This window comes from Bombus fervidus, chromosome 1 (genome assembly GCF_041682495.2).
Source record: "Bombus fervidus isolate BK054 chromosome 1, iyBomFerv1, whole genome shotgun sequence".
NCBI classification, from domain to species: domain Eukaryota; kingdom Metazoa; phylum Arthropoda; class Insecta; order Hymenoptera; family Apidae; genus Bombus; species Bombus fervidus.
The window spans coordinates 7,925,895-7,938,818 of NC_091517.1; the positions used below are offsets into that span (position 1 = coordinate 7,925,895).

Here is a 12,924-nt window from a genome sequence, read left to right on the forward strand (position 1 = left end):
GCAAATCCAACATGGTGAATGTATAATTTATGTACGTGATAGCTTGTATAATTTATAGTAAAGCGTTATCGGGACAGGCTTTAATACAAGATCAGTAAAAATTATATCGCGTAATTTAATTAAGCCACGTGTGTCGTTAAATTGGCACGGCCTGACATAATATGATCGCTCCAAGGCCGTTCAATTTGTCGAGATTCCACCTTCGATGTGAATTATCGTCGCTATAACCGCGTGATTTCTGATTTATTCTTTCGCGTTTACTAGTGCAACCTGTTGTCGCTAATGTATTATTATAAATGCAGCTTCTTCTTTCTATATGTTTCTTATTTAAATAGAGAAATGACCCCAAATTAGAACAATGAAAGGATTTGGACCTTAGTTTAGACACAAATTATACATCATTGTACGTTGAATTTAATTTTAATTAATAACCACACGATTATTAATAATTTCATTGTGTTATCCATATAAAACTTCGATATTTTAATAAAGTAGAATATAGAGAGTTAAAAATGCAGGCAGCAATTATAATTAGTTGCCTAAATGAAGCCTTACAAATCTATCAAAAGCTTCAAATAGCATCTACGAAATTAACAAAAACTTAATAGATGAAATTTAAACTGTGTTTTCAACTGAGAAACACAATAAATAATAATAACACAAACCAATAACAATTAATTGGTAGAAGTTCAATCCGTTAAACAGTTTTAACCCCACACTTAACTAACATCCTATTAATTACAAGTATTTTAATCCTAAAATTTCCGTTTTCAATATACTGTTACCTAAAAGCAATTGGCAACACGTCCAACGTAACCAAACGCAATACTTCATGAATCTACCAAGTTTTAATTTAATTTTTCAAGCTACTGTCGTATCGCATGCAATCTCTTAATTCAAATAAAACAAGCAAAGAAAGGGAATTTTATTCTCTGGAATCAAGACAATCAACGCGAGCAGAGTTTGCTCGACCTCAGCGGAGCAATGCAATTAATTATCGTTAATCGCGGCGATTAATCGCGCGGTGGTCTAGGCATCTCGGTATGAATTACTATGTCGCGGGCCGTGTAACCGTAACTCAGCGTCATCTATGCACCAGTTATCGTTCCTTATCGACCAACGAGCGACTTGCTTCTCTTGTCACGCGTTCTTTCGTCGAAACGGTCTCTCCTGGCCGTGGAAACGCGCATAAATCGCGATTTTGCGCAACGACACGCATGCAAAGTGGCGCGGGAACGCGAGCAGATTTTCCTTGGTGATAACTACTCGACGCGGCTAGGTCCGAAAGGAAAAGTTGTCCTGGGTAAATCGGTCGTTCCGGCTGACGTGCGAAGCGTTACGCGGGCGAAAAGCCGAGCGAACTTCTCAAGGAGTTCCAGTGACTGCGTGAAACAGGTAATTCGTGTCTGACCACGCGGACACGTTTCTTCTGACCTGTCTTCGTGACTGGCGACGACCTTCTGCGGCCGACATATCTGACAGAAGTGATATAGAGGCGGAAATAGAAGGACGAATGTGACGTTAGTCGCGCGAAGGAAGAAATGAGAATGTCAGAAAGAAACGAAACAGAAATATTACGACAGGATTTTGCTCCTTTAGATCGATGTAGTTTTATAAAAAAAAATAAGTGCAAAATTGTCCTGCACCTTTTCTCCTTTATGTAAATTTTCATCGATCCAAAAGTGTAGGATATTGCTGCGACATTCGTGACGTATAATTTTGATACATCCTGTACAGTGATACATATAGGTTAATGAAAATGATTATATTGAATATGACTGTATGCTAAAGGAAAAGTATCATCTTTTTTGATAAAAGCTACTTGGTTTCTCGTTTTTAGCGTTTATACCAAAAAGTTTCCTTTTATCTCTATACGTGGTTCTCAATATATTCAAAATGATCTAATCTAGTAGTATTTCATAAACGTTTCAAAGGCGTTTTTCTCTGTCAGATCATTCTCTGTTACAAATCATGATGATCAAAATTGTTTAAAAGTATTAGTATACAATGACAAATAATACGAACATAGCATTTCATACAGTATTATGTAGAAGTAATCTAAGAATATTCATGAAAACTGTATATATTAACTAGTTTTAAATTAATACAATAAACAATAAGGTAGATATACAAGAAGATATTACAAAGAGCCAGAAAATGGGAAAAGAGTGCTCGAGAATCTAGAAAAATTGCACAAATTGTAAAATAAAGATAATGTAAAACAATAATTAAAAAAGCGAATGGAAAAGAAAGGAAAAAGTAGTGGACACGTAGAACGTATACAGATAGTGAGTATAACAGTGAAACAAGAAGGGGATGTAGGACGAAGGAAAGAAGAATCGAAGGACTCGCGCGTGGAAAAAGGGAGCGCGGTGAAGTGGAGTAAATGTCAACGGTTAATTGCGAGTACGTGGACTAATATATGCGTTCTTACTAGAATGGACTCTCCGGAGGGCTATTTCACAGCGTATACATTGGAAACTTGGCTAGAGTGTATTGCCACTGTAAATCAATCGACGGTCCCTTTACAAGGCGGCTGCGGTTGTACACGTGGTGTTTAATTAAACCATTATTCGCCAGTTCAACGTAGAGTGCTGTCCGAATGACGAAATGCCGATAAGCAAATGCGCGTTTGCGCCATAATTAGTGTGTATATCGTTGCATCGTTCTTCGCCGAGATTTAAAACGAAGAGCAAGACCTACGCTCTTTCACCCCACCTTTTCATTTTGTACGGTGCAAGAGTAATTTTAATTTAGTGACACGTAACACGCGATTACCTTGTTTCTTTTAAATTGGAACTTGTTTATGTGTATCTATGTATTTGTTACATCTCTGTTAATACAGAGTAGTTTGTTTTCCTTATGTCGTTGCATTTAACACGGTTGCGTTGGACTTTTGGTATTTTTTATAATTATATCCTTCTGAAAGGATAATATTGCAAGATACCTAATTTACAATTTTACAATATACTGTTTACAATATATTTTTAGTATCATAGATGTTTTTGGAAAATTAGCTAATATGTAGTAGTAGTAAGTACAATAATATATTTACCAATATATTTGATTTAGATCTCATCTCTCTGTAATATACTCTTTAAATATACTTGTATCTACCTTCCAACACATTATAAAGAAAGATATCAAAATGAAATGAATTAATCTCTTCGCAAATAAAAAAAGAAAAGATCTACACAATAGAGTTCTTTACTCTCTAACGATCTAATTTAAACCAAGCGCTATAACCACAATTCACAACGAGCCAACATTTCCAATCTCGACGTTCCTAGCTCTCGTTGCTGCATAACGGGCATCCACGAATCGCGTTATCTCGATGGTGTCTCAGGACGAAATCGACGGTTCGAGGCAATCGTAGGAAACTAGATCGAACACGCGGATGACCTTTTTTCCCTCTCGCGATTTATCTTCCGCCTTGGCGCTGAATCCAGCGATTGAACGATCGCTATCCATAAATCTATATTCGCTATGGTATTTAGAGTTTAAAAAGAAACCACTCCTCTACGCGGATCCCCATTAATCTTCGATGGCCGGCTGATTGAAAATACTTTGACGTTTGAATCACGAGCGGCGGAAAGGGCCCTCGGCCAGGTGGATTATCGTTCCTTTAATGAGCAGCCAACTTTATTATCCCGTAACGATTAGAGACGCTTGATAAACCGATAGAAAATCCTTTGCCAGCGTCAGAGCGTAGATAAGGCGGATGCTCGGTTTCCAAAGAGGGGTCGACCCTCTTTTCTCTCTTTCTCTCCCGACTACCTTTGTACCATCGAGCAGAAACCAGGAACGAACGAACGGTGTTGAACGTGAACTTGTTGCAACTTCCGTATTCCTGTATCTCTGATACCGAGTGTCTCTTAATGCAACGTATGCCGGTATAATACGTATATAACAGCGCTTCCAACCGGAGTAAATCTGCTCGTAGAACTTTAACAAGTGGTACTTATTGCTTTTGTGAGACTGTATAAGGATATCTTGAATTTGGTAGTACGGAGAGAAATTATTACGCTTTTTGTGGAATTTCTTTTTAATGCGTGAATCGTGATGTTACGTTGTTTTAATCCCGCATACTCAGAATGCCAGTTATGCTGGTCAACGATCCTTTTGGTCTCATATAAGTCTCATAAAGGTATCCACTTTAAAAAGTTATTAGGTAAAAGCTTTATATCTGACAATATTTTTTTTCTTCCTTAAAGATATTTTTACGTAAGTAATAAATATACAAAATAAAATAACGTAGAGTATTATAACTTAAATTACTTACAAAATTACTATTAATTTCCCTAATTAAATATTTATTAAATTAATAAGGCGTAAGTGCGAAACTTTCCCTGAATCTCTATTTCATCCTTCCGCTGACAAGTTCTTATTCGAACCAGTGATTCTGATGAGTTACTGCACGTAGATGCAACAATCTATCTCTTTCTTTTGTGGCTTCTTCATCGATTTCTTTCCTGACCTTTCCGCGAGCACGACGGTGTAAGCAACAGGTTTTAATTTAAGACTCCGGGAAGCTTTCGCTTTTCTCCTCTGTTCCCTCGCTTTTACTTTTCCATTTTCCGTCCTGTGACACGACCTCCGGATGATTTGTCATAATAACTTTCTAACGCGTGTCAGTATTTCGAATTATTACCGCAAATATGTACTTACTGCAATTTGCTACATGTATGAGGAAATATAATAAATAAAGAATACCCACAAAACACTGAACTAATGATTCATTAATAGTGAAAAACACGTGTAGAGTTGTAATTAACTTTTTTACAACTTATAATCAGTATTATCCATAATTCTCTGTGTTTTGTATCTCATATATGTATATTTGTATACGACTTTGTGCACTATGTATGCTTTTTAAAAAAAGGATATCAGTAGTTTTTATCAATATCTTTAGAACTACTGGATTCATAAATTCCAATCTTAAGATAGTAGGGTTTAAAAGAACTTATAGTTGTTTTAACAAAAGCATTCAATACCTCACAGTGTTATAACATTTTTTCAAATAATATATGACGTATATATTTGTTATTATTTTTATGCCTCAAGACCAGCATAATTGGAACTATTATATTATGTATCTCTACAAGTAACAGTACATCTAACTCGCACATATGTGATAAACAATGGCGCGCCAGTTATTATTCTGTTTTAAATCCCGACACGTAAGACAGCCGTAGATAATAATAGAAAGTTGGTATCGTGTCATGATAAATATTCGCCTGGAAGCGACACGAAGGTGACTTTGATATTGCAACTATGACGAAAGAAAGCTTTGCTTTTTCGTTCGTTTGAAATTGTGCGGAGAAATCGATGGAATGTGTTTTCACGTTGCATGTTACTCAAGAATTAAATTCGCAATAGAGAACGCTCTAATTGCTTCCGTAGCAGATCAGTTAAAAATTATAAATTTAAGGTGAAAGTAATTTATGACTGTGTCGTGTAAATTGGGTTTAATTTAGATTGAAACTATTGCAGTTTATTAAAAAAATTGAATTACTAAATATCCATATTATCACAGATTTACTACCAGTATTACCATTATAGTTCCAGCATTTATAGTCTTCTGAACAAAAATACATAAACGTAAATATACGTATGCTTTCGATTATAAAATGCGATTCTCAAACGTCAATCTTATGAAAATTAACTACTGGAATAAATATAATTTTGATATTATATAAATGACTACGATTTTGAAAGGTGAACCAGTTCAGGAGAAAATTCGTAAATAATGGAGAATGCTGGAACGAAGGTGTAACGTTCTTTTCATTCCAAACAAGACAACCTTGCAGGGAACATATCACGTGGGTGTATAACCGAGACGAGCGCTCAACTCTTAGGACGCAATAGCCTGAGTTGGGCGAGGTCGTGGTAGGTCGTTCGGTCCATACAACGCTCGATGTGAGATAAAGGTGGTCTCGTACGAAACCGAAAGGAACGAATATAAGCTCAATTTATAAACCGGGAACGGCATTCTTTGGTAAAGGCAACAGTCATGCAGAACCTGTCTTCTAATTGCTACGCTACGGAGTCTGCTATGTGCAATATGTACTCGCATATTCAGTAATTCGATTAAATATTATTGCGCGATAAATTCTGTTTTATGTGTAACCAGTTTCAATAGAGTTTACTTTCTATTATACGTATTATACTTCTATGTTGAATTCGTTTGCCGAAAATGAAACTAAGAATTCAAATTAATTTAAGAAAAACTTTGTTTATATAATAAATTTATACAAGGAAAATTACAATATATTCTGTGAAATTAAAAGTAATTACGTGATTTTTTGGAAAAGGGATCCATAAGATAAAATGATGGATGGAATATATTGCATTAAAAGTTTTAGTTTTAGTTTGTTATTATTAGCTACGTCTGAATTGATAATTATAATAGTTCTTAAAGAGGTTTGTTGCTTTTGTATTTATTACAAAATAAATACAAATTTCGTCATGTAAATTTCAATAATATTCAATGATTATACAAATACAAATTTCAATATTCAAACTATTTAAATAAATACTCCATACCTATATATTTAACATGGATCTAGGTCTTTTTCTCAGAAAACTACTTTAATTGATTTTAATTTAATGGGATTAAAATATATTCTAATGTTTCCTACATAAGTAAAAATTTTTTTTAAATCAATTTGAATCACTACATAATTTTATTTGTCTCTATTCTTCCCAATTTCCATCTTCATAAATAATGATACGTAGTGGACGATATAATTCAATATTTTAAATCCATTTAGATTCAAACACAATCATTCATGTACGATATATATAGTTAAATTGTGACAAGTTCGTATCATCTATTTACACTGTTATTTTTTGTCTGTTATCAATAAGATAAGATATATACAAACAAAATTCTCTATTTAAATACAATAATAATACAAGCGATTACTGGGATGCCAATCTCTCGTAGAAGACTCACCCAGTATGTCGGCAGAAAATTCCATCGGAGATCATGCACCTAACTTCACACACGAGGACAATCGCGTACAGCAATCACGCATGCGCTGGCGGACTAAGAACGACAAATTCTCTGGCAGTAGGCGGATCGGTCGTTACGTCGATAGTCTCGGTGCATCGTATTCTCGCAGATGTGCATCCTGTGCACGCACCACTCTTTCTCTCTCTCTCTCTTTTTTATACACACTTTCTATACCTCTCTTTTGCACTCTATATGCCCGTCTTCGTGTAAATCGCGGATTCCATCGAGTATCAACTATCGGTCCAAACTCGACGCCAGCCATCTTCTTATTGTTTCTTATTTGCGATTTCTACGTACATATGTGGCATACCTTCCAGGTATACATGTATATCAATGAGTTCACTAGGTTAACGGTTATCTCCCGATATTCCCTTATTCTCGTATTTCCTTGAACACTCGCGAATCAGAGAAAATTCTTTACGAAACAAGCATAAATACGCAAAAGATATGTTTATAGGTAGGACGCCCGTTCGACAACACGATTCCCGCGATTCTGTGCGAATGGAACGCAGGAATGAAAGGAATTGGAAGGGGGAACGAAGGAATTTTTTTTAATGTGATGAAGTCGTGGGCAAGTGGTCACATAGTTACACTTGTATGTGCACGTGTAGAAAAAGGGTACACCTATTCGAATTTCTCCATGGAAAACTTCATTTTCCTCCTTTATCGGTCATCGTTTTGATTTTGTGTGATTTGCATTTATCTTTCCTTTTTTTATAAATGGGGTTATCTACGAGTATATATTCTGTATACGGTCGTGTACAGCCGTGATTATGAGAGGTAAATAAAAACATATAACTAAATTCCAACATATAACCAAAGAGTTGACTATACAATATTAAGCTATTATTAGGTTTAGCAAATTAATAAAAATATTTTCTATAATAACATAAACTCATCCCTGAAAATCATAATTCAATTGTGGCAACTAACTGGTTACTAACTAAGTTAAGGTATCATTTGTTGAATAAAGTACATACTGTAATGTACGTACACGCGCATATATTTTTTCATATTTAAAAAATTGGTTGATTAGTTGTTTCATCTCAATAAATTCAGAACTACTTTATGAAATATAGTTAGTCTATATATATAATAGAGTTCGTTGCATTCTGGTTTAATGTTTGTAGCTCGTAAAGTTTCTATAACCTTTATATCTCACGCATTTAATCTACGTGTCAGTTGGGAACGCGTGTCGCTGAAATTACGAAAGCGATCTCGGACTACCGTAGCACAGACTTCTCGTTTACATCGCGTCGAACACGATGTCCATTATCTGTCAAGTGTGGTGTAAACGTAACCTTATAAAACGTCGAGAATAATCATCAATGTCGATGATTATCGACAGTTCGAATCGAGCAGCATGTAATTATTTGCAAGGCGGAATTTTAAAAAAAGTGTCCCATTTCGTTTTCCTTCGTGCTCGTGTTCAAATGCCGAGAACTCAACGATTGCTTAACTTAACCGATGCCTCGTAGATGTGGTGTACGAGTCTATACGGTGTAAAGAGAGAGGAAAAGAGAGCTTCGGGGTACGAACGACACGTGAACGGTTCGCCTTTCCATATTATTTATCTCTGGCCGCTTTATTAACGTCCTTCCTCCGCGGCTTATTAAATAAAGCAATTCCCTCCGTAGGTGACCTTTGGCCTCGGCGCAGATCCTGCAGAGATATCAGTTTCGTTTTCACCGTGACGCAGTGGTACGCGCGCACACATCGCAGTACACGCCTTTTGCCTTTTGTAAGTATATACAGTACGACGATTAATTCGTGTCCGTGAGTTCGTTACGCGTTTCGTTTCTCGCTCCTCCGTAGAGCGCTATGGAAGATGATGATACGGTAACTCGTGGTAGAAGTATGATTATATTACGTGTAACTCGAAGGTGCGGATTTACGAGGCATACTCGCGTTAATCTCCAACGTGTTTATCTTGTGTTTTTAGGGCCGCAACATTTAAATGGTATGTCGGTCTCGTGACTATATTTTCATGCTTTTTAACGCGTTACCTGAATCCTTTTTTTGCCGTTTGATACGGCGAGTACAATAATAGATATTATACTATGGCTGATATATTATAATTTAATTCAATCTTTCATTCCAAATATAAATAACATATTATATAGATTAGTCAATAAGTTTGTAGGTAACTTCTCTTTAGCTTCTGTTGTAAAAGAGATATCCAAATATTACTATACGTATAGTGATTATATAGATGCAACACCGTTATTGATGTATGCTAATGTATGATATCAATTATAACATAATAATTGCATCAGTCAATTTCACACTTCTGATATGTTAACCCATCAATTAATCAAACAGATATTTATCAAAACAAACGAATTTTGATATCCCTAAAGAAATACGTGCGAACTTATTATACAACCTGACATATTAAAAAACAATAGCTGAACATAAATTTACGTTAGCGATAAGAAATATTTTTTCCATTCATTTCTTAGACGGACGGAATAATTTATTTATTGACCAACCCTCTCATGTAGTCTATAAAATCTTTCACTTGAATCGACACGATACTTCTACGAAACATTTTTCGTGCATAGCAAATGAGCATACACGTACACATAGATAGCTGTATCTCCTATAGTACTGTATAAATTCTCCATTTATATTCACTGTTAGGTTAATGCGTATATATGTATCGATCATTAAGAAGCGTATTATCCTAAATGCGCATGGTAAACGGTATGCATTGATACAGACACGTTCATATGTGCGTACCGTGTACCGTTTACGCCGTCAGTGAGCAATGCTGGCGTTACACCGTAGGTGAAGGTACGATATTGAAAGTATGGTCCCGTTTTGTTTGCGTCGAATTTGTACCGTGTGATCGGGCGTCTGAGTCAAGTGTTTTGGTTCGTGATCGCTGGTATGGCTCGATCGCCGGTATCAGGCGCTAACGACTATTCACATGGGGTGCGAATGTTGTGTGCCTCGGCATCGGTTACGAAAATCTCGAACTCGAGAGGTCCGCATGCAGGTGCAACCAGATGAATAGATATACACCACAGCCACGTATATACGGTGTGGGTGAAGGTAAAATTAGAGACGGAAAGATAAGCGCGTACGGTTGCTCAATAATAATCTAACGTCGCTCGGTTGATTGGAGGCTCACAATGGGCCTCTCCTAGCGTTTTATCGACGGGTGTGCGGCCAACCTACGAGGCCAATAAATTACGCGAGAAATAATGCTTAATAATTCGTACGGTTTTTGCACCGTATAAATCCGCGTCAAGCTCAAGGTTTCGATTCGCTTATTCGCAGCAAGCGAGAGATAGCGTCTATTCATGCATAATGCAGGTAACGAACGTTCTCGGTTCGTGATCCCTGGCCGATGTTTGCTGTTATGTAGTAAAAATGGAACGGACTTTTATACGGTGTAGCACGCGCAAAACACGGAATGTAGGTGAACGAGAGAGCTGATGGTGAAAAGCGATGGCGATGCACAGTTCTTACCGATGTCGTTTAATTAACTAGAATTAATTCATTGGAATTTTTCGTAACGGATGATGCATAGGTTATGCGGGCGATAAATTACATAAGAAGTCTTATTCAGACTAATTAATTACTTAAACAAATTCATGCGGCGTTGTATCGCGTGAAACGAGCAGACTCCATTCGTAATTCACCTTCATTAATTTACATCTAAATATGGTGTAAGTTCGAACAACTACCATACAGGCATGAATAATCACTCGATGTCGAGGATTCTTCACGAACTATCGGTAACGTTGGTGAATTGAAATTGTGCACATCCATTTTTGCTACTGTTATACGTTGCCTGTGTTGGACGAGAGCCGGCGAACGTTCGTGTTTTTCATCGATAAGGGATGAGACGATATTATGGTAACATCGATCGAGGCGTACGAGATAGAAACGTCGAAAGAAACGCAGGTAAGATACGCGTAGAAATAACAACCTGTTGCTAAATTAATCGCGTACTACTCGTCTAAGCTGAGTTCAAACTTGCAGTATATTAATTTAATCTTGTATTAAGAAGCTTACAAGTGGATCTGGTCCTTCTAACGTTGTAGGCCGTGTGTTGTTGCATTAGCACTTGTATTGATATATATTAATCACCGGTAAATTACAACTGCGGTAGAATGTAAATATTATCTGTTGCTATAAACTACCACTTGTCAGAGACAGAGGCAGGTAAATAGCGAAATATCGCGAAATGCGCGGTGAATCGCAAATTGACAAGCTGACTCGTAAATCATGTGATCGTAACTTCCGCTTTATTTCACAGAGAATGGTATCGAACCTGGAGTAGGTTATGGAATAATCGAGTAGATTTTCTGATTTATTTTATCGATGTCTGTATACTACTGTTCATAAGTAGCCGCATACTTTAGCCATTTTGAGTAACAGTAAAACACCCATATGCTCTTTCTAAACGCGTTTTATGCATTATGAAACTTCACGTTCTATAGCAATCATAATCCTTCTTTCATTCTGTTTTGTTTCACGTTCTTTCCTTTAATACGAGTTTTCGTGTCCACGGCATATTCCAAAAAGGGAACCCAGAACGCGTGGTCTCCCCGTGAAGAGTTGCGTGGGCTCCTGTGTTGAATTGCTTCGACTATCCGCACGTGCACTTCAATGTAAGATTTTTCATTTCCTTCGTAGGAAGGAAGTTTTAAAGCTTTCATGATTTCTGTTCGCCGTTTAGGTGGAATGTGACCGATGGCTGAATGCAAAATAACCGACTCTAAAGATCGGTTCTTGCATTGTGTTGCAATTGTAGGTATCTATAGTTATTTCCTTCATGGTTACTTCTTTTATTTATACTATTATTGATATAATTTCTTCAGATTTATCGGATAAATTTCAAGTAATAAAACATTAGTCATATAATATATGATTTATATGTGTATGATACAGGAAGATATGAAAATACTACCATTGAACTAACACATATCTAGTGATAATAATTCCAATTATCCACCTATCAATACCATTAATCAGTCGTTTTCAAAAAAGGATTTTCAATTGGACCGACGAGTGCCAGGAAAAAAATACGATATACATAATATGTAATCAGGCTATCGGTCTTGACAAGTGACATGGGCGTGATTAACATCGAAAACAACCGACTCGGTCAACGCGACACGCGTTCCAATAGGACACAGCCGCGCCGGCACAGATCGGATCTAGCGAAGTCGGGGCAACCAAAGCAGCGTACGGGTGCAAATTAAAGGACTGATCTATCGATCCTTTCCTACCTGTCGACGGGCGAGATAGCTAATACCAGTCGAGGAATATATATAATGTGCTTACACTGTCGCTCAAAAGTTAAGGATAGGTCAGTGGAAATATACTGACGAAGTTATGACTCAAATTTAAAAAATTATAGTGAGATAATTATATGAGAATGAATAGCTTAATTTAATTGATTCTGTTTACAGATCTATTAATTGATTCTGTTTACATTTAACTATTATCGATAACAGAAATTGTTTTCGCTCACGAACAATCCTTATCGCCAATGAAAACATATTTTTAATATTGGTAACTGATATTGGTGACAGAAATTATTTTTAATTAGAAGTAATCATTATTAACTATGAGCATATTTTTTGGTTACCAGTACTCGTATCAATACACACAGGTGACGAAAACATTTTTACTTCTTTTCCGATCATCGTCAATTTTTATTAAGATACAATCCTATGGTGGATAATTTGTAACTTTTGAACGATGAAGTATATTAATATGCATTTACGCTCGTGGTATACAACATTAGTATCAGTACACGTACATCACATGAAGAATACGAACGTGACTGTATACAGTAGCCATATATGGGTGCAGAGACGTTAGTGGTCAGTCCAGAGCGTGTGTATGGTGATGGTGAAGCGGTGCCACCATCTTTATCTCGGTCA

General features: G+C 36.5%; 1 protein-coding gene and 1 long non-coding RNA gene across 5 annotated transcripts in view; one reads left to right on the forward strand and one right to left on the reverse strand.

Annotated features, from left to right (window-relative positions):
* Nucleotides 1-12,924, reverse strand: part of Blo (bloated) — a 164,938-nt gene that overhangs the window by 69,559 nt on the left and 82,455 nt on the right. The window lies entirely within an intron of this gene.
* LOC139988361 (uncharacterized) overlaps nucleotides 7,130-12,924 on the forward strand; it is a 111,282-nt gene continuing 105,487 nt past the window's right edge. Inside the window, exons 1-2 of one of the 2 annotated variants that reach the window (XR_011800083.1) lie at nucleotides 7,130-7,798; nucleotides 8,656-8,759. This is a non-coding gene — a long non-coding RNA (uncharacterized lncRNA). Of the gene's footprint in view, nucleotides 7,799-7,937; nucleotides 8,570-8,655; nucleotides 8,760-12,924 lie in introns of those variants that run through there. The other variant, XR_011800082.1, reaches the window with a different exon arrangement.